At 40.0% G+C, this 21,889-nt stretch overlaps 1 protein-coding gene across 9 annotated transcripts in view; it reads right to left on the bottom strand.

The window, feature by feature from the left end:
• The window catches only part of Klf12 (KLF transcription factor 12), a 650,091-nt gene that overhangs the window by 426,325 nt on the left and 201,877 nt on the right, over nucleotides 1-21,889 (bottom strand). The window lies entirely within an intron of this gene.

Below are 21,889 nucleotides of genomic sequence, written 5' to 3'. Positions count from 1 at the left end.
ATGGCTAAGGTCTTGGAAGTCAAAAAACATGAAACAATTACACACACACACACACACACACACACACACACACACACACACACACACACATGGACACGGACACATACGGGAAGGGGTGGGAAGACACAAACAAGACAGTTGATGCAGTATAGAATTTCATTTGTATCCTGACTAAGAAATGAAAAGAACTGTTGAAAGCTGCACCATGGATGGTTATCAGTGTTGGATTCTTAGCTTGACACACATCCCTGGTAGTTCCATAAGGTGGGTTTCTCCTTGTTGGCTTTTTAAAAGTCCTGATCTACAAAAGTGGTATAGTGAGATGTCTGTACATAAAATTAGGCAATGACTGAAGTTTGTCTTATCAGAAAAATTACAAAATGCCTGAAAAGGGTGAAGAATGAACAAGGCAGAGGATTCATCATGATAAGGGTGATTAATGTAGCTGCCGCACAAGTAAACATTTACACACACACGTGCACAGGCACATTCACATACATATGCATGATCATGCACACACCCCTCCTAAAGAACAAAGTGAAACTACACAGACACATTTAGAAGAAGAAAAGAGAGGAAAAGAAAGGGGAGAGGAAAGAGGAGAGCAATGGAAAGGGGGTACAGTACCTGGAGGAGAAAACCAGAAGGTCAAACAGGCTACTACGGAAGAGAAGGAACAAGGAGAAGGAACAAAAGGAGAAGAAAGACAAGAGACAATATTTTTAAATTGTCTGCTGTGCTGGAGATGTGGCTCAGTGGTGGAGCCATGAACAAGACCCTGGTACCAACACAAGAAAGAAGTTCTGTCTGACGACAAGTTTCTGAAGATTTCAAGAGTCACCAAGGAGTAAAGAGGATTAATGAGAAACATACACAAATTTATACCCCAGCAAAACTCCTAAATTCTCAAGGTAATTAAAAACGAACAAACAAAAGAAGCTTTCCAAATAGAAGCTATCATTACAGCCATTAGAGATGCATCAAATACAATGAAAGGCAGCTTAACCCCAAGGCTTTAAATAGGCATTTATTTTTCTGAGGCCAGTTAGCCCAATGGTTCGGCTGTTCAAGGCCACCACTGAACCATTTCTTTTTCCTTTCTGTGATGTACCTATTAGGACAGTTTCGTTCCATTGTTTCAGAGCTCACTGATGCAGGGAACAATGTCAAATATTACATCTATCATTTTCAAGAAGGTCTCACATTTTCAAGAAACAAAATGAAAAATTTCCCATAGCCCTCTGCATTTCCTTGGGTATAAAAAGGTTGGACAGGTCACACAGTGGTGTCATTGTACAGGCCACCAAAGAAAAGGTTGATGAGAGAGGGTAAAGAAGAAACAAAGGACTAGGTATGACCCCATCGGGGGTTGAGCAACCCATCACAGGGGTCACATACCAGAGATCTTGCATATCAGATATTTATATTACAATCCATAACAGTAGCAAAATTACTATTATGAAGTAGCAACAAAAATAATTGTATAGTTGGGGGGGGGGGGTCACCACAACTTGAGGAACTGTATTAAAGGGTTTCAGCGTTAGAAAGATTGAAAACCACTGCTCTAGAGTGATCTGTATAAAAGAGGACATCGAACCGAAGTACAAGTCACTGCTCTGAGAAATATTTGAGACCACTTGAGGATACGCAAGGATTCAGTGATGATTATACTAGCCAAGTCTTCCTAATATAAATACTGAATCATTCTAACCAAATAACAAGTGAATCAGAGTAGCAGTGGCACCTCGGAGAAGGACCCACGAGAAAAGGAAGCAAGAGGAAATAAGGCATTATGTAAATAGTCACTTCAAAAATAGATTACCCAGGTATGTGCAGAATAAGCTCTGAAGGCTTACAAAAAGAGATAAAAATGTCATCCAAAATGAATCAACACAAATAAAGAGAACGAAGAGGAGCCAGAAGTGCTCCAAAGGATCTAACAGTTAAAAGATAAGAAAGAAGAAACGGAAACGCCCCCAGAGTTCTCCTGGTTAACTTTTTAAGAGTTAGACTGAAATGTGTGTCCAAACAGAAGCAGACAGGTGTAAATTGGGCCATGTAAGACACTTAAGATCAAGGAGGTTTGCGATAGTTAACCATGCTTGTCAACTTGATGGGATTTAAAATCACATGGGAGATCAACCTCTGGGTGTGTCTATGAGGGTGTGAGCAGAGAGGTTCAGTAAGGAGGGAAAATGCACACTGTTGGAGTCAACACTTGTATCACGGGCTGTGGTCCTGGATCAAATGAAATATGAACACGTGATGCCTCCCGACATGCTCGTACAGCACAGTCGGGTTTGCCTTCCAGAGAGATGAGAATCATGTAGGAAATATTTGTCCAATCACTTTAGGATAACTAAGAAAAATTAGAGAAATAAATGACTCACTAGAAAATTCATAATTAGAAAAGCAAAGAGACATGATTATGCTCAAAATCTTCATGGCTCTGATGCTGACTCTCTTAAAAGTGATTTACTGTTGAAAGCAGAGCATCACTTTATGTAGTTTATTCATTGGTGTGTATGTGTACATGTGTACACGTATACACGTCCGTATGCAGGTGCATGTGCACTTGGGGCCAGAGGTTCACACCAGGGGTTTTCCTCCACTTTCCATCTTCTTTTTGATATGCGGTGTGTCACCGAAGATGGAATTCAGCCAATCAGCAAGAATAGCTGGCCCGCAAGGCACAGGCCCCAACTGTCCTTGCCCCGCAAGGCTAGGATCACATGCACGTGCCACCTTATCCGGCCTTTTGCAGGGATGTCAGGGACTGAGTTCATGTCCTCGTGCTTGCACAGCAAGCACGTCACTCACGGAGCCATCGCCCCAGCCCCTGTAACTTCTAACATACCAGTAAAGCATGTGAAGAAAACAGCACCCCAAAAAACGAGAAGGAAAAAGGGGAGCATCCGGGTATAAGATCCTGATATCATATAAGAAGAAATAATTGGGACGTCGGTGATATAGACCATAAACTCTAGGGCAACTGCTAAATACTGAAGTATTAATATGTGAGGATAAGATCTCTAATAATGCAGTGGTGCTGCTAAAAACAGAACAGACAAAAACCCTCAGCCGAAGAAGGCAAGGCCCGGCATGAAACGAGAAACGAGGGAGACAAACAGAACCCAAGTCCAGGTTAGAAGCACGAACTTCATCACATAAAAACGATTAGATGGAAGGAAGGCCTGAGGCACTCTACATCAAACACTGCCCCAGACGCTGTGCTGGGAAAGCAGCTCCACGGTAGAGCGCTTGCTTAGCACACCTTGAGGGTCCCCTTCAATCCCCAGGGTCAACAGAAAGTGTTAAAGGACCAAACTGTAAAAGGCAGATTCTCAAACGTAACAACCCATAGTAGAGTTCTCAACAAGGAAAAAGAATTACACTGCATGAAGACAAAGAGGGCAATTTTTCAAGAAAATGTAAAAATTCTATTTCTATGTACATGTGACAGCTGTGAAATGCATAAAGCAAAGGCTGATGGGATTTTAAACAGAATCTTCCAAATTCAGAATACTTAAGCCCTCCTTCCTAACAGCTCAAAGCAGAAGGGTCACAATATTAGCAATAATATAGTGCATAGAACACAGTATAACCAAGCTGACTAACACACACACACACACACACACACACACACACACACACACACACACTATATATATATATATATATATATATATATATAGAGAGAGAGAGAGAGAGAGAGAGAGAGAAAGAGAGAGAGAGAGAGAGAGAGAGAGAGAGAGAGAGAGAGAGAGAGAGAGAGAAGAGAAGAGAGAGAGAGAGAGAGAGAGAGAGAGAGAGAGAGAGAGAGAGAGAGAGATATTCATCACCCAAACAAGGATTTTGATTATATGTGTAATATTTACCAAAACAGACCACACTGTGACCCACTACAAATCTTGGAAAGAGTCTTAAAGGATTACAGCTATATAAAGTATGTTTTCTTTAAAAAAAAAAAATAAGAGAATCAGTGAAAAATCAAATCAACAGCATAAAGATATCATTTAAAAAATCCTCAAATATCTGAATATTGACAACATGATCCAGGATCTAAGTTGAAATAAGAATGTAAAATAGCGCCGGGCGGTGGTGGCGCACGCCTTTAATCCCAGCACTTGGGAGGCAGAGCCAGGCGGATCTCTGTGAGTTCGAGGCCAGCCTGGGCTACCAAGTGAGTTCCAGGAGAGGCGCAAAGCTACACAGAGAAACCCTGTCTCGAAAAACCAAAAAAAAAAAAAAAAAAAGAATGTAAAATAGCAGGTATACTGAATGAAATTTTAAATTAGCCAAGCTCAAAGTATCATTTTTCACATTATATGATCACACAAGTTCTCAAATCATCATTCTTATCCATTTTAAAGAACTATAGACATAGTGAATTCAATCTGTAAGGACAGACAGAATAAAATAAGAAAAGAAAGCACCAATGTAATGGGAATAGAATTTTTTTTTTAAATCAATAAGCCAAAGGCTGGTCATTTCACAATTTCAATAAAGCTCACAAACTTTAGCCAGATTAATCAAAATGGAGGGAAATAAGAAAACTTACTGGACACGACTATAAGTGACAGAGAGAGATACGAGACAAGGAAAGTGAGACAGAGACAGACAGCTAGGGGATTGTTGCTACAAACATTAACAGAAAAATAAGAGGTGTGGACATGTATCAATGCTTTCTGTAATGTAAATGGAAAAGTTATTACCTTCTAAGCCACAAGCTAAGAAGGCTCATTCAAGAAACAATGTCTATCAACTGTACAAATTGAATTTATAGTTTTTAAGTGTTCTGTTGATTTTCCAAACTGAATTTATGGTTTAAAATTGCTGGTATATCGATCCTATATGCTCATACAGATGCACAAATGTGTGTGGGTATGTGCATGTGAATGCAGGTGCCCACAGAAGCCAGCAGAGGGAGCTGGATCCCAAGGCTCCAGAGTTAGAGATGGTTGAAGGCTACTGTTGTGGGTTCTGGAGGTGAATTCAGGTCCTCCACAAGAGCAGCTGCTGAACCATCTCTCAGTACTAAATACATAATTTTAAATTTAAAAAAAATCCAACCTCAGATGGATTAGTTGATGAATTTTCTCATATTTTTAATGGAAAAATGTATCAATTTTACAAAAAGTGTATTCCAAAAACTAGTAGATAGAAACCTAGAAGTAATTCAGCAAATGAACCAACTACAAAGAAAAACTATACCATAACATGTACACAATAGTAAAAAAAAAAAACTGTAACGGTTTTAGAAATACATTTAATTAAAAGAGAAATGACCGTCACAAGTAAAATATTAAAATATTTCTGAATTCTAAAAAAATAAAACATGAGTCAACAGAAATTTTAGCATTTGTAAATCAGGATAGTACAATGCACTATAAATAACATTAAAATGTATACTGTCTCGGGCTATATACAATTAAATGTAATTTATTTTTAATCATAGTGGGTAGGTTTTGTTGTTGTTTGCTTTGGAGGATTTCTTGTCTCAGGGAGGTGAAAAGAAGAGTTAAATATTCTTTGTACTTTAAGTACATCTCTGAGAACTGCTAAGGAAATTATTTATGGAAGATTGCCAGCAAAAGAGAATATATGAGAACATATGATATGACATGCGGAATTTATCTGCTCTAGGGAAAGGACACCAAATTTCAAAAATGATGACACAACAGTATAGCTTTGCATCAAGAAGTAAAACCAGACCCCTGCCTTTATATCACATACAAGTTCAAAGAGCACAAACAAATCGGCAGCTGTAAATCTAGATGTGGAGGACATGTCTATTTCACCACTGAAGAAGACCCTGAGATAAATAGGGTACCAGACAACGATAGAAATGATTCACAGAAAAACATTAAATGTTTTATTAACAAGACAAGAGAGAAATGATTAATTTTTGAAAATTTATTTGCAATGCAAATATCAGACCGATATATAACAAATTTCCACAAAAAGGAAACTTACTGAGGAGAAAAAAAATGGACAAAGTACATGAAAGGCAATTCTTAGGATAATCCCAAATTCCCTACAATGGAAAGATGTTCAGCATCACTAGGCATTGGGAAATGGTAACTGAATTCCAAAGCACATGCCGCCATGCAACTACCAGAATGGAAGAATGTCCACTTCCGCTAAAAAGGTTTCCAGGTAGGGGTACTTGCCTGTACTGCTGGAAAGATGGGAACTCTTAAATCCTTTTCCAAGCCATGTCATAACTCTCAAGAGAACCAAAGTCATGTGCAGATTTTGAGTGGATAATACCTCTACGATGGTCAATCTTAACTGTCAGCTTGAAGAGTTCTACAGCCATCTGGGGAGTGACCTCTGTTTGTCCACGGAGGGTTGGGGATTATCTTGATTAGGTTACTTGAGGTAGGAAGTCTCACCACCCTGTGAGTGGCACCATTCCCTAAGCTGTGATGCTGCACTGTGTACTAGGAGGAAGTTAGCTGAACTCATCTCCCTCTCCTTTCTAACTGTGGATAGGATATGACCAGCTGCCCCTGCTTTTTGCTGATGAACTGTAGTCTACATCTGTGAGGCCAAAGAAACCGTTTTTCCCTCAAGTTGCTTTTGTTGGAGTACTCTATCACAGCACCAGACAAAAGAAGCTAAGATGCTTTCCCTGGGAATCCATCACACAGGGCTATGAGGGCACAGCTCTAAAGACATTTCAACACTGGCATCATGGCAAGCTCTAGATACAAAATGTTGCCAATTAGTAAATGAACAACAGAGGAGACAGTGGAGGAACCATATATTTAAACACCACACCACACTGCTTTTAATGGGTTCATTTTGTAGCAGCTTCATTAAAAGGTTTCCCTTTGGCAGTACTGAATGAAAAAAAAATGTGGAAGAGCTAAAAAAAGATCTCATTGTTGTAAGCAGTGACCAAAAACACCTTGCATCTGTCCATGTTATCAATACCTACAGACACAAAGGAAATGATGGAGAGACACATAATGTTCTTGGGGCCTGACTTATAGACAAAAGGAATACTACTGTTGGGTAGAGAGGGGAAGAAAGCTAAGCGAAACAGAAAGAAACTCAAAAAAACAACTGTACTTTAACGTCTCCATACACGCACACACATTTATAACTGTGTAAACACGTGTGTCTGTGTGTGTATGCGAGAGGTGACTGAAGAGGCCAGAAGAGGGCACTGCATCCCCTGAAGCTACAGTTACTCGCCATCATGAGTCACATGACATGGGTGCTGTGATCCTCTGCAGGAGCATCAAACATTCTTAACCACTGAGACATCTCTCCAGCCCTAAAAACACTCACTTCTTTTCAGAAAGACATATTTGTGAGTTTGAATACTCCCCATGAAGATGAGTTTCTGTGAAATAAGGCTTACTTCCTATGGATCTTGAGTTGTGTTCCTTTGAAGTACTCATCCCCGAACAATAAAGTCTCATTTAAAGACCTGCAGAACTATCAGTGTAGGGGTTAGAAACAGGCCATTTAAATTGTACGTATGCAGCATGCATACTGACAAAAAATATATAAAGATAAGATGAAAAGTACTTTTAAAAGGCTGAAACACTAAACTTAAAATATCTGGGATGCATTTTAGGCACATTGATGATCTAAAGAAGGAAAGCAATCTGCCTCAGAATGTGCTAACTTGGCCTTTTCTATGGACTGAGTTACACAGCTGTTTTCCAGATCATCGTCCTTTAGGTTGAAGCTCATGTTCTCGGGCCTTCCTAGAGTTGGCACCCAGCAGTAACCCTCGTAAAGGGCAGTGATGAACTGCCTCCCTCCCCACCTCCAGAGGACAGATGGTTCTACCTGGACACTCTCTTCCAGATCACCTCAGGTTGCTCTCTCACTTTCCTATATGGAGCTTCCTTAGGATGCAATTCAGAAAGGGATAAGACTATTGTGGAATATTCCTTTACATGGTGTGAAGATGTGTCACTGTGATTGGTTTAATAAAAAGCTAAATAGTCAATAGCTAAGCAGGATGAATGGCAGGGACTTCTGGACAGAGAGAGAGAGAGCTGGGAAGAAGAAAGGTAGAGTTGCCAGCCAGATGAAGAGGAGGCAGGATGGGCAATACAGAGTAAAGGTAACCAAGCCACATAAAAGAATGTAGATTAAAAAATACAGGTTAATTTAAGTTATAAGAGCCAGCCTAAGTCAAGGCCAAGCTTTTATAATTAATAATAAATCTTCATGTCATTTTTTCTACACATGGTGCCCAACGTCCAGCCACATATATTCACATAAGCCTAAGAAAGATTAAAAAAAAGTTTGAAATACAGTGTCAAATGCTACTTCCTGGTGACCATGGTCTCTGGTAGGCTCAGAGGCATACAGAGATGTGACTACTTGCTGCTGTCTGGGGGATGGAGCCAGCATGATGCTCTAAGCTGAGTTACACCATCAGCTGACATGGCAGTTTAAGGTTTGTCTCACATGATCAGAGAATGCTGCAGATGCTTAGTAAAGCCAGGTCCAGACACACAAAACCTCTAAAAAGGTACAATGTGTTTAAAAATGTGTGTAGGCTTAAAAAAAGAAAAGAAAATGGATGTAAACAGTCATTGGAAAAATAGTTTATAAATAATAAAGTCTTTAAAGAGAGGATAAAATAATAAAAAATGGATAAGCCATGCAAAGATGGAAAACACAGAGTCTGGATCCTATATGGAGTCTTGTTGACTCTGAATTTTTTGAATGCTAATGAACAGCGGCTGAGAGACATTGGATTGTGGAAGGGACTACTGAATCAAACCAGTCTAGATACTTTAGGAATGCCTTAATTTTAAAATGGATGCCAAAAATGTATTGCTTTGGGGAAGAGGTTACGTTTTTGTTTCCACAGGAAATGGAAGGCTGTAGATTCATTCAAGATTAAAGACTATCAGGTTGGATGAGGGGAGACTCCCTGAAAAAGCTGACTAAAGACATAAAGAAACAAACCTAAAAAAATTACAAGACAGGTGACATATTTTACTTATGCAAACATAAAACGCAAAACCACCTTTGGCTAACTTGTATACAGCAAGCAGTCCATTCTTTGTTAATGTAGATATGCATGTTACCTTTGAAAATTGGTGTGTTTTCAGAGCAAGGGATCAGACACCAACGAAAATGGGTGACTCAGGTGATCCAGCCTCTCAGAGGGCCTCTGTTGCAGTTCCCTCAGAGTTCTATATCCAGAACAGCTTCAAGGCTGCTGGCTGAGATGGTCCAGCCTCACAGACTATTTTAGCCAGACTTCAGATAAGTCCTATATTTTTCCATCCCACCAGGACTAGACAACAGCTAGCTCTCCTGAGACTTGACCATTATCCTTTTCTCAGTGTCTTCTGAAGATCCTAGCACCCCCAGACAACAGGAAGCAGTCTAGAGAACACAATGCCCACATTCCCAAGAGGTGGAGTGGAAAGTTTTTGGTCATTTGGTAGCTTATGGATATTTGACATCATTTAGGGTGGTTGGTTACAAGTTGTTATTGGTCATGGCCAGGAAAAAAAGACTAAACAAAGGACTAGATTCAGGGATCTCTTACCGTATAGAAATGATGAGATAAAAGGGTAAATTGCTGCATCTACCTTTAAGCAACCACTAGTGTCGAATATTGTAAATTGGTATGGACTTCTATTTATTGATACAAAATTGAGGTTATTTTTGTTACAATATGCTGTATATATGTTTCTTTTTGTTTAAGGTATTGTACCTATGTAGCTCATTTAAAAATTTAATGTAAATCTCTAGTCCTTGAAAGTTATTATTACAACTATTCAGGACAATAAAGAAATGCAGTTTAGTAGTTAGTCACGTATAACAATCAAACATGTAGTCATGTTAAGTATGATTTCAAGGTCATACAGAGATATATTTTAGATAGATAGGTAAATTTCAAAGATCTACAGAATATGGCATTTAAAACGTTTTAATAACATAAGGCTTTTCATGATAGTGAGACATGTCCACCCCTGTCAGTACCAATGGGCACTGAAGAACCTCCACATGGAGTTTGCTTTCTTTATGGCAAAAGCTAGCCATTTAGACAAGAAACTGCCCTTGCCTTGACTGCTGACAGTATGTTGTCAAAACTGGATAAGCAGGACACAAAAGAAAGTGACTGCTGAACTTTGTCAAGATAGTCCTTCAAAATTCCTGTTTCACAGAAAAGTCTGTCAGATATTCTAGGCCTGTAGGCCAAAGATGAATGCTCCATTACTACAGAGGAACCCTGGGGTGACTGACTGTTCAGGAAGCCAAATGTCTCTATCGTTTCATAGTTTTGGAAGTGCTCGCTCTGTACTTCCTGTTTACTCAGGTAATATTATATCCTTTTTCAGTCTCTGATGAAGTTGAAGACTAGATAGCTATAGTCAGTTTCCCTTTTGGACTCATCAAGAGAAGATAAATAATGGATTATTTTCTCTAAATTTCCCAAATACTAATGGACTGGACACTGTAAATGTACTTCTTACATGGTAATTGTTCTTATTGTATAATACAGTTTTGCATTGTTAGAGTTAAAATCTTCCTATCTTATTTAGGCAAAAATGAGGAAATGCTGTAGCATATTCCTTTACACTGTTTGAAGCTATGTCACAGTGATTGGATTAGTAGAAAGGTAAATGGCCAATAGCTATGCAGGATATATAGCAGGAACTTCTGGACATAGAGAACACTGGGAAGAAAGGTGGAGTTGCCAATCAGATGTAGAGGAAGCAGGATGGGCAATACAGAGTAAAGGTCACCAAGCCACATAAAAGAACATAGATTAAAATATATGGGTTAATTTAAGCTATAAGAGCTAGAAACAAACCTAAGCTATCAACCTAGCTTTCATAATTAATAATAAGTCTCCATGTCATTTTCTGTGAGCTGGTGGCCCAAAGAAAAATCTGTCTACATAAAACTGCATCTCAAGCTGATAGGACATCTCCCATGCACCACACAGAAGGTGGTGAGACTTCTTTTGTATAAGGTGGTCTTTCAAAATTCTGGCTTCTTGAGGCCAAAGAAATGTAAAGAAGATAGTGTTGGAATGAAATAAAAAACAGAAAAAAAGAAAACTTGCACTAAAACCCACTCTTACTGGTGTTGGTAATCACAATTCCAGTTCTAGCTTTGTTGCCTTCTGGTTTATTTTACCCCTCTCTTCTCTTTTTTTTTTTTGGTTTTTCGAGACAGGATTTCTCTGTGTAGCTTTGCGCCTCTCCTGGGACTCACTTGGTAGCCCAGGCTGGCCTCGAACTCACAGAGATCCGCCTGGCTCTGCCTCCCGAGTGCTGGGATTAAAGGCGTGCACCACCACCGCCCGGCTACCCCTCTCTTCTCTTAACAGCTGCGTCAATAAAATGGATACCATGTCTCCCTCCCACCTGAAAGGACTATCAAGACCAAACTCAAACTGCCCGGTAAGCCACCAGGCACTCAGCATTTTGCAGTAGCCCATACTTCTCAAACATTCTCAACTCTCTTAATATCCGGGCTGCCTAAATACAATATGGTTGAGTCTTCAGCTTAGAGGTTTAGCATAATGTAGTATGCCACACTAACAAGCCCATACTCTGCAGAGCTCAGTGCACAATACAAAGCCTGCTGAGGCTCTGCAAAGGCTCATTAAAAGTTTATCTATCTCGCCGGGCGGTGGTGGCGCACGCCTTTAATCCCAGCACTCGGGAGGCAGAGCCAGGCGGATCTCTGTGAGTTCGAGGCCAGCCTGGACTACCAAGTGAGTTCCAGGAAAGGCGCAAAGCTACACAGAGAAACCCTGTCTCGAAAAACCAAAAAAAAAAAAAAAAAGTTTATCTATCTCATGGTATACTGTCTCCAGATGAAGATGATTATGTGGGCTTTCTGTATTTACACTTAAGCAGAAGAGGCGATGGATATCCACAGAATGTGACCTCTGGACTATCCGCTCACCTGAAGCTTTCTTCCCAGACACTCTTTCCAGCAATACTTGACCCACTGCAATGCATTGTGACTCCCTGTAACTTTTGTCAGTAAGGCTTTCCTTCTATTGCCCCTGCCCTTAAAAAGAATTCTTTTTTCTACATTTACAACATATTTATCAAGGATAAAAGTCCTATTATATGCCTGATGCCCTAATTAGTATAGTAGAATTTCGTAGAAGAGATAGGTTTGGATAAAGTGTGGTATTTTAAATTTTATCGGTCATCATTCACTTTGGTTTCTTTTCACAGTTCAAATAAGACTTCCCTAAACTCATTAGGACTGGCCCTGCTCGTGCTAGGAAATCCTAATTTTGGAAAAGAGAAATTTTTGGTGAGATTGCAAAGCAAAGGCATTTGCCAAAACACAATAAACCCATCAGTCCTAACAGACAGGGGAGAAAGCACCACAGCCACCAAATATATTTTGGGTTGCATTCATCATGCACATATTTACTTTTTCTATTGAAAAATAAGCTTGGGTTGGTGAGTCGGCTCACTGGGTAAAGGCACTGGCCAGCCAGGCCGATGATGACCTGAGTTTGATCCTCAGGACCCACATAGCAGAAGGAGAGAGCTGATGCCCTCAAGTTGTCCTCTGACCTCCGAGTGTATGGAGGTGCCTATGGTATGTGCCTCACAACACACCAACACCCAAAATGCACACATTAATAAACACCACTTTTAATCTAAAAATAAGTAAATAAATAAACAATCCCTCTCTATAGATGAGTTTCAGGACACACCCACTAAAACCCTGAAATCTTTGATTTTATCCAGCAAGAAACGATTTTCTTCCTGTGTACTTCGTTCAAGCAACTTCCAGCACCTCACAAATTTTCTTCTGTAATTTTCTACACAAGCTTTACTTTCCCAGTCAGATTTCCACCTCATAAACGATCATTTCAAACTCATTATGTAGCATGATTACATATACAAAAGAGCTTTAAAAAAAAAAGTGGAGGTCAAATGAGGAGTGCAACATTTCTTCTAAAAATAATGTTTTGTTACTTTTACTATCCCTCTGCTTTAATAGTCTTGTCTACTAGCAGAATGGACATTAGCCAGAATTATTGCCCTGTTATTATCACGATCATGGAGCTTCCTGCAGAAGCCTCCTTCTAAAGTCACTGTTTGGGGTTAGGCCGTGTGATTTGTTTTCGTATGTGTAGCAGCCAACCACTGGCTTCTCTACTGGAGAAAACGCTGTGGCAAAGGTGGTAAACCAAAATGATCTATAGCCAATAAAATAGCACAGTCTGCAAACAGTATTTATTTGTATAATATTACCATGATTGCCCCATTCTATGAGACTAGCTCTGGAATGTCACATTAAGTGCTTATGGGAGCCAAGAGTACCTAAAGTTTAGGAGCTTTCTCAGGTTCCAATCTCCACTCTACAGCTAACTGGCTATTGGCTATCAACACATTGCTTAACTCTGATCATAATTTGCTAACAACTCCAGAAAACAAAATCATAGTATAGCACTTAGTTCCAGCTCCTTGGGAGGCTGAAGCGGGAGGATTGTTTGAGGCCAGGAGCTCTGGGTTGTAGCAGGCTATGCTGATCTGAGAACAACATCAAGTTTGGCATCAATATGGTGAGTGCCCAGGAGTAGGGGACCACTGAGTTTTGTAATAGGGGTGAAACCAGTCCAGGTTGGAAATGGAGCAACTCATGATATCAAATACATAGTAAGATAGAAATCATTGCACAGCGTCCATAGCAAAACAGAAACAATATAATACAAATAGCTCATACCTACGTCATGCCATTTGATATAGGGTACATATATTATATGGCAAAAACACAGATGAAATATCAGTTAATACTTGTTCACTAAAGGAAGAAATTCCTGTTTTAGAATCAAAACTTTTTTAAAAAGCCTCAAATATGTAAAAGTCCAGGGAACAAATTTAAATTTTAATGATCCACTAGTCTGCACAAAAGGAAAATTACAAAACCCATAATTTACACATTCTGTTAAGTACAATAATTAAAACGCAAAATTTTTTATGTTCTGTAACTTTAGTCTTTTTCACATTCATCAGTTATTTCCATTATTCCCATCCAACAAAGATGCACCACTCTCTGCATTTAATGACTGTTATCCATGCTGCGCATCAAAGTAACAAGCCCTGTTGCTCATAATTAGAGGCAGCACCTTTACTTTCCATTCATTTTGTTAAAACACAAGTTTCAAAGTCATTTTTAATCTATTGTCTAAAGTGGCAAAGTCATTGGGAGAAGGGCTGTTATTTGGCAAAAGAACACCATCCACAACAGCCCCAAAGACTCATCCATTAAATATTAGTAAGTCAAATGCAGTGTGCTAAAGGTAACTCCACGGCAGCACTACACAACCAGTCATGGGCTGATTACTTGAGAATCAACCTTTTATAAAGCTGAGTGCAACTAGTATCTGTTTGCCAAGAGAATAATTACATAAGCTGACATATGTGTCTAACCTGTGCATCATAGAGGATGAACCGCGAAAAGGAGTCCCTTTCATTTTGTTAGAGTGTTAGTCAGGGTTTTTATTGCTGTGATGAAACACCATGACCCAAAGCAAGTTGGGGGAGGAAAGGGTTTATTTGACTTACATTTCCACATTGTAGTCCATCATGGAAGGAAACCAGGACAGGAACTCAAGCAGGACAGGAATCTGGAGGCAGGAGCTGATGCAGAGGCCACGGAGGACTGCTGCTTACTGACTTGCTCCTCATGGCCCACACAGCTCATTTTCCTGTAGAATCTAGGACCACCAGCCCAGGAATAGTACCACACAAAATAGTCTGGGTCCTCCCTATCAATCACTAATTAAGAAAATGCCTTACAGTTGGATCTTATGGAGGCATTTTCTCAATTGAGGTTCCCTCCTTTCCAAGTGTGTCAAGTTGACATAAAACTGGCCAGCACAGTTCATATTCACCCATAAAGGAGGCATCAACACACTGGAACACAAGCATTTACTGAACATTAAGCATATGCAAAATTTCCCACGGTTGCTCTCTGTATCTGTTGATCCTCAAACCCACTCTGTTGAGATAAGTTGCTTTGGGTTTTTAATAGGTGAGTAAACTGAAAGAATTAACTTCACTGATTTAACAGCTAAAAACTAGGTAGTCTGATGTTTTACCTCCTATCTTGTTTGATCCTAGCACACTACAGGGCTTCTTTGAACAACAAGAATTTTTTGTAAGTTCAGGAAAAGGTGTGAATAGAGGACTGTCTAGCTGATGGAGCTGAATGCATGCAACTGGAGAGGACCAAGTGGGTTAGGAGGGAAAAGACTACTGAATGGGCTGTGAGATGGAGGGCATGGGGACTGCCCTCAAATCAGTTCTCTCAATGAGTGTTTCAGTATTTACATGGTAGCCATCATGTTAGGCTCTGTGTGGGAAGAAAGTAAAAGATCCACAAGGAGCGTACTCTTTCTCCTCTCAAGGTGTTTGTTACTGGAAGAAAACAAAGCAAACAGGCAACAGAAGTCCCATATGCAGGACCAGAGAACACAGACTGGAACCCGGAGAATTACAAAAGAGCAGGTTGTAACTAAAACAGAATCCCACAGAACATGATAGTGATATGCTGTGGGATGGTCTGTATGGCAAATGTGTTGCTCTGATTGGTTGGTAAATAAAACACTGATTGGCCAGTAGTCATGCAGGAGGAAGTATAGGCGGGACAAGGAGGAGAATAAAGCTGGGAAGTGGAAGGCTGAATCAGAGACACTGTCAGCCGCCATGATGACAAACAGCATGTGAAGATGCCAGTGAGCCACGAGCTACGCGGCAAGGTATAGATTTATAGAAATGGATTAATTTAAGCTATAAGAACAGTTAGCAAGAAGCCTGGTACGGCCATACAATTTGTAAGCAATATAAGTCTCTGTGTTTACTTGGTTGGGTCTGAGCGGCTGTGGGAATGGCAGGTGAGAGAGATTTGCCCTGACCGTGGGCCAGGCAGGAAAACTCTAGCTACAGTGATGCTCACAGTTCTAGTTTTCACCCAAACAGGAAAGAGCCGAAATGTATTATGGTGAGGTCCTTGGAGCGTGCTTCTCTGGGCTCATAAGATGCTAGTGTTTACACAGAGTATAAGTTGAGTTTGTTGTTGTTTCCTTAAACTGATAAAATATGGCTGGGGAGAAATGACAATCAGTGGTCTTCATACTCTCAAATTTGTGTATGTAATGAAACATACATGGTTGGAAAATGTGACTATAAGTAAAACGTGCAATAAATTTTCACCGACCACTCCACTGCTACCCATTTCTCTTCACTGCACTCTCTAAGCCATGCATGAGACACAGCTTAATCACTAGAATAGGTGGAGATATGGAGTTCTTCTCTCCATTCTACAATGAATCACAAACAAGAATTAGGTTTTTCTCTGAACAGGTTGACCAGCTAATAGAAACTCCAGGAAACTCCTTAAAAAATTCTAAAGATTTTCTTTTTTTTAATTTTATTTTTACAATTTGTGTATATGTGAATGTGTTTGCTTTGTGGTTTTTGTTGTTTTGTTTTGTGAGACAGGGTCTCTCACTGAACCAAGAGCTCCGATTGGCTAGACTGGGCTGGCCAGTAAGTTCCAAAGATCCACCCGCTTCTCCCCTATATCTCTGGTGTTACAGATATGTCGGTGCTGGGGATCCGAACTCAGGTCCTCACACTTTTACAGCAGACACTTTACAAACTGGGCCACCTCCTCAGCTGCCAGGTATTCATTCTACAAATAATCCTTGTTGATGACCACTCTCAGTTTTCCCTACCTGTTATTCAAACGTGTTTCACATATTTCTGTTTTGAAAAGCTCAGACGGGTCACCTACATTACACACATGATAACAAGTTGGTTACTTTCACACCAGTTCCATAGAAATTTCTTTGTAAGACTTGGCTTCTTCAAGGCCACACAGCAAGTCTCTGGTAGGGGTAGGAAGGGATGGAATCCATGACCTTGGACGGTCAGCAGTTGTCTACTCACCGTTGGAAACTCCTCCTCCTCCTGTGTCACTTATGAGTGTCACTTCGAGAAGCTGAAATGCCCATCTCTTTTCTTTAGTGGGGAGGGAGGAGTGGAGGTCCAGAATAGTCATCAGTCAAATTGGTCATGACCCCAGTGCCTTATAGTTCTCCAGAGTGACTTTTATTCACATTACTTCATGTAACCCTCACCATGGTTCAAAAAATTGACCAAGGTCATCTTGAATCAGTAAGCAAGAAAAACAGACTCAAATTGAGACATGTCTGCTACCAAAATGTACTTGCTCTTAGAGGGCACCTGACACAAAAGTGAGTGCTTTGCTTTTTATTTCCGTGTTTTACAATGATCTATCCAGATTGTCTTCAGGCAAAAGCACACATATAAATTTACAGTAATTATCTTGATTGTTCTCTTTAAGAAAGGGTGGGTTTTATGTTTTCTTATGAATTACTTTATATTCTTGTATGAATTAGCTTGTTAATCTTATTGTGAGAGTAGCTTTTTACTAAATGCAGAATCTGGTTAAACAGACCTGCTGAATATTTCCCATGTGTGGTCACATTTTACTATAATTATTGGCCATAATGGCCATGGCGTGAGGGGATGAGATAACAATGCAGACAAAGAATATGAAAACACATGCCTAAATACAAATACTAAATATATGCATAGCAAACTGATATACATATGTAATATATACATATGTATCATCACAAAAAATTGTGAGAAGCTACATACTCTGAAAGTCATAGTAACTGTTGTATCTTGGCCATAATTTCTGTCAAAGCCAGTAGGCAATAATTATGCCTTCAGTGGACAAGAAAAGTGTCTCTGAACACTCCAAATGCTTGTTCTCTCATTTTCCATGTAGCAGGACCACCATAAAGGCTCTTTGCTACTCTCTCAGTATCTAGACATCTAGACAGCTCAATAAGTACACAAATGTATACGCACAAATATGTACTACACAGTCAGCAATGATGTTCAGCGAGTGTTTAGCACTAACTGGAATATCTACATCACAACCTGTCCACCCATGCCACCCATGGCATGGAACATTAAGGAAGAGAGGGTGGAAAGAAGGTAAGAATGCCATTAAATGTAGTCATCTGCACATGACTCGCAAACTCATTGCAGCTCATTGCAGCTACATTTACTCGCACAAGATTTGTACAAGGCCAAGCCAACAAGATCAGTCAGGAGAGGACATGAACATAGAAAGGGGTATGTTGGGGGTGTCCATAGGGAGAAGGAAGAAAGAGCTGCTATGGATAGAAATAATCGAGATACATTGTATACATGCATGAAATTGTGAAAAAAGAAACATTGTATACATGTATGAAATTGTGAAAATATAAACTCTTCTAAAATAACAAAATAAATAAACTGTGCAATTCTGTAAATCTGTAATGAATGTTTCAAAAGAGGCTTTAAGGTGAGTAAAAGGAAGAAAGACAGTATCAGAGCCCCTCTTTCACTGCATAGCCTATAATCTGCTGGTAAACCAAAGCAAATTTTATAGGACAGTATAATTACTCAAGTACCACTTTGTTACAATAAACATCCAACCAAGAAATCCTTTTGTAACCTAATTACTGAGAATATATAGAGAAAGCAACCATTTAACCCAGAGCATGTGTCTACCACAAGAACTCAGTAGCTGAAGCTGGATTGGGTGTGGTTTGTGTGGGCCCTCAAGAAGGAATTCTGGTGGACTGAAGTCATTCGGAGTTAGAACCCAAGAAGGTCTGACAGAGCCACAGGCAGCTGACCTTCCAGGCACAGGGCATGTCCCATATGTCAGCTCCCATTCTGCATCTGGGAGTGGAGAGGGTGTGGTAGATGAGTTAAGGCTGTGTGGTTAGAGGGTGTTGTCAAGGACTTAATTTCAATGTTTTTACCCTTACATTTTTATGCACATTTAAAACTAAAGGCTATGCAAAACTCACAAGGTGAAAAATGAAAAAGTTTTCAGGGTTTTTGTTTTTCTTTCCTTTTCTTTTCTTTTCTTTTTTTTTTTTTTTTTTGGAAAATAAGCTGGGTGTGGGGGTACATGCCTGTTCTGCACCCAGAAGGTGGAGCCAGGAGGAGCAGGAGTTCAAGGGCACTTACGGAGTGAGTTAAAGGCCTGCCAGGGTTACATTGAAAAGAGAAAAATCAAGTTAAAAATACAGGTACTTCCAGTCTGCCAGAGTACTGGTTTTTAAAATGTAAATGGCACAGACAGAAGCTGTAGTCCATTTCAGAACTTACAAAAATGAAAGTTGTTTCCTAAACAAAAAGGCAGCAGTGGTATTAATTTGGAGATTCTTAGCTCTTGTTCATTAATCCACCAGCAAGCACAACAGGTAAAACATCAATACTACTACTAGCAGTAATAATTATGATGTTTGTGCCATTACTAATTTTGTGCCATTACTTTGTATTAATACACACACTTCAACTACATTTATGAGCCCAAAACACGTAAGAATGCCTCTCCTAAATATAAGCAAACAAATCATCTGACATCCCAATTTTATAGAACTGTTTTAATGTAATTTAACTTATGCAAATATGAAATTTGGTAATTTTTATTTTGTATTTATTGGAAAAAATGCCAAGGACAATTGTATGTTGTCAGCTATTTTAAAGTACCACATCCCTGGATAAGGCTTCTCACAACTCCAAATTAACCAACACTTCCCAGTTGAAATACCCTCAGTACAGGCCTGGAGAACTCAGTACTTAAATCACTTTTGCTAAGATAAAACACACACAGATTTAAAACAAATAATTGCATTGTGTTGATAACAGACTGCTTCATGGCATACCATCTGACACTCAGAGGCTTTGAAAACGTGTTTTCCCTTCACAAGAAGCCAAAAGAAAATTTCTGTATGACCAGGACACTATAGACTCTAGGTTGTGTGCATGCTCTGAAGACTGAGTGTCAAGCACCCTAGGAGAAAGGGTGCTCCCACTGCCTCACTTTTGGAACACACAGAAGCAGCAGCTGGAGTAAACAACCAGCCAAGGGTTGCTAAGGTCAAGGTCTCAACAGCTAGACCAGGACCATTTCCTCCCAGATAACATGGTTTCTTGAAAAGGCCTTTCTAGTAGGAGACAATTTTCATTCAAGAAACAGTCATAAAAAGCATTCCCCAATAAAGTTGAACTGACCAAAGTTTCTTTGAAATAAGTATAAGTAGTAGACAAATAACTGAAAGACTTCAGCAATCAAGAGAAATCCTTAAGAATGTGTTGTGGATCCTGACACAGCTGTATTAGCTAAATAGATGCAGCTCATAAAATATTGAGTTTTCATGTGAAAATATTTTAATTGTGCTGGTTTAAGTATATTTCACATTAACTATGAGTTAGCATAACAAACCTTTTTTTCTAAATGCATGATATGTTCTCGCCAATTTTTAAATGCTCAAATTGTTCTCTCCCAGACTCAAACGGGCATACTCTGTTCAGTCTAGTATCAAGATTGACCAGGCAGCATCGATAGAGACGTGACTTAGGCAATTGAAATGTCTGTCTTCAAACATCCTATTTCTAACAAGAGTCTACAGTTAGAATTTTTCAAGCCTAAAAATATACTCTTTACGTAACCAATCCCTACCTGTTTCTCTTTTCTCTCTCTTTTTCAAATGAAACCAATATCCAACGAGGACCAACTAGAAGACCAAGCTTTTCTCTAAGGGAGGAAGGTCCCCCTGTGGTAATTAAATGCCAGTCTTAAAAGCATGTCTTGTTTGACAGTTTATTTTCTCATCAAAGTGACCATTCCTATTCACATGAGAAGCTGCTGCTTGCTGAAAGCCACCAAATGTCTTTCACAGCATTTACTTATCCAAACAACTCTCTCCTCCACTAAGAAAGGGGCATGAAGGCTTCGACGTGGATTTGCAGAATGACGTGTATTTGATTGGCAGATGTCTAAGAAGCAACTAGATGCACATGCACTAAATGTAAATAGATCCTCTGCCGGTCTCTCCGGTGTTACAGGGAAACAGAATATTAACGCCAAGTTAAAATATCTTAGTGCTCAGTGGAGAATTCTATTAGCCAGCAGAATTATTTAAAACAATCCATACAGAACAGAGACTTAAGCCATCTGTACAGTTAAATTAGAGAGCTGACAATACTAAACACAGAAACTGTTTATCCAGATTACACATTCCGTTGTACTAATACTCTTTAACTCAACAAAGTCAGCTTTTATCAGCTGAATTAGGGCAATTACTAGTAAAGTATGCAAAACTTGAAGAGCAGGGGAAGGGGGCTGGGAAGCTACAGGACATCTAACAAAGGAATTGGTACTTTTTCCAAGCATTTTCCTCAAACGCACGGAGAAACAAAACTGTTGACTGCACCCCACCCTTTCCCCCAAAGATAAAAGTTTGCAAAGTTCTGAGAGGCAGTTCTCCACCCAACAAAAGCAGGATTGATTCTCCCGGTAGGAGAGCATCTAACAGGAACACCAACTAATGTCGCGGAGGTCAAGTCCTAGCCCTCTGAGCTGAGCGTCTTAAGGCAAGAAGTGGCTCCTAGGCCAGCTCCCCTGGCTTCTCGGCCCAGGTGGCCTTACAAAGTTGTCCCTTGTCAACTCCAGCCAGGTCCTTCGGAATTGAAAATAACAGCCACAGGCCAGCCCCTGGCTACTCCCATGGACCAGGCACGGTAGCAAGTGACAGTTCCACATCATTACGACCAGAGACAATAATGAATGTAGCGCCAGGACCACGATTCATGCCAGCAATGTAATCTCCTCCTTAACCCCTTCCCCTCCACTCCCCAGTGCTCACACACTGCCCGCACAGCCCTGGTGCGGCTATTCATCCAGCCCATCCATAGCTGAGGACCAACTACTTCCAAGACACCCCCCCACCACCACCACCAATTCAGCCCTGGGGATTTATTTCTCATCCTTGGCAACTGTCAGGCAAACACTGCAACCA

Source organism: Peromyscus californicus, unplaced genomic scaffold (assembly GCF_007827085.1).
Source record: "Peromyscus californicus insignis strain IS unplaced genomic scaffold, ASM782708v3 Scaffold_12__1_contigs__length_115047231, whole genome shotgun sequence".
NCBI lineage: Eukaryota > Metazoa > Chordata > Mammalia > Rodentia > Cricetidae > Peromyscus > Peromyscus californicus.
The sequence above is the reverse complement of the archived record's forward strand: the minus strand, read 5'-3'. Positions and strand labels throughout refer to the sequence as shown.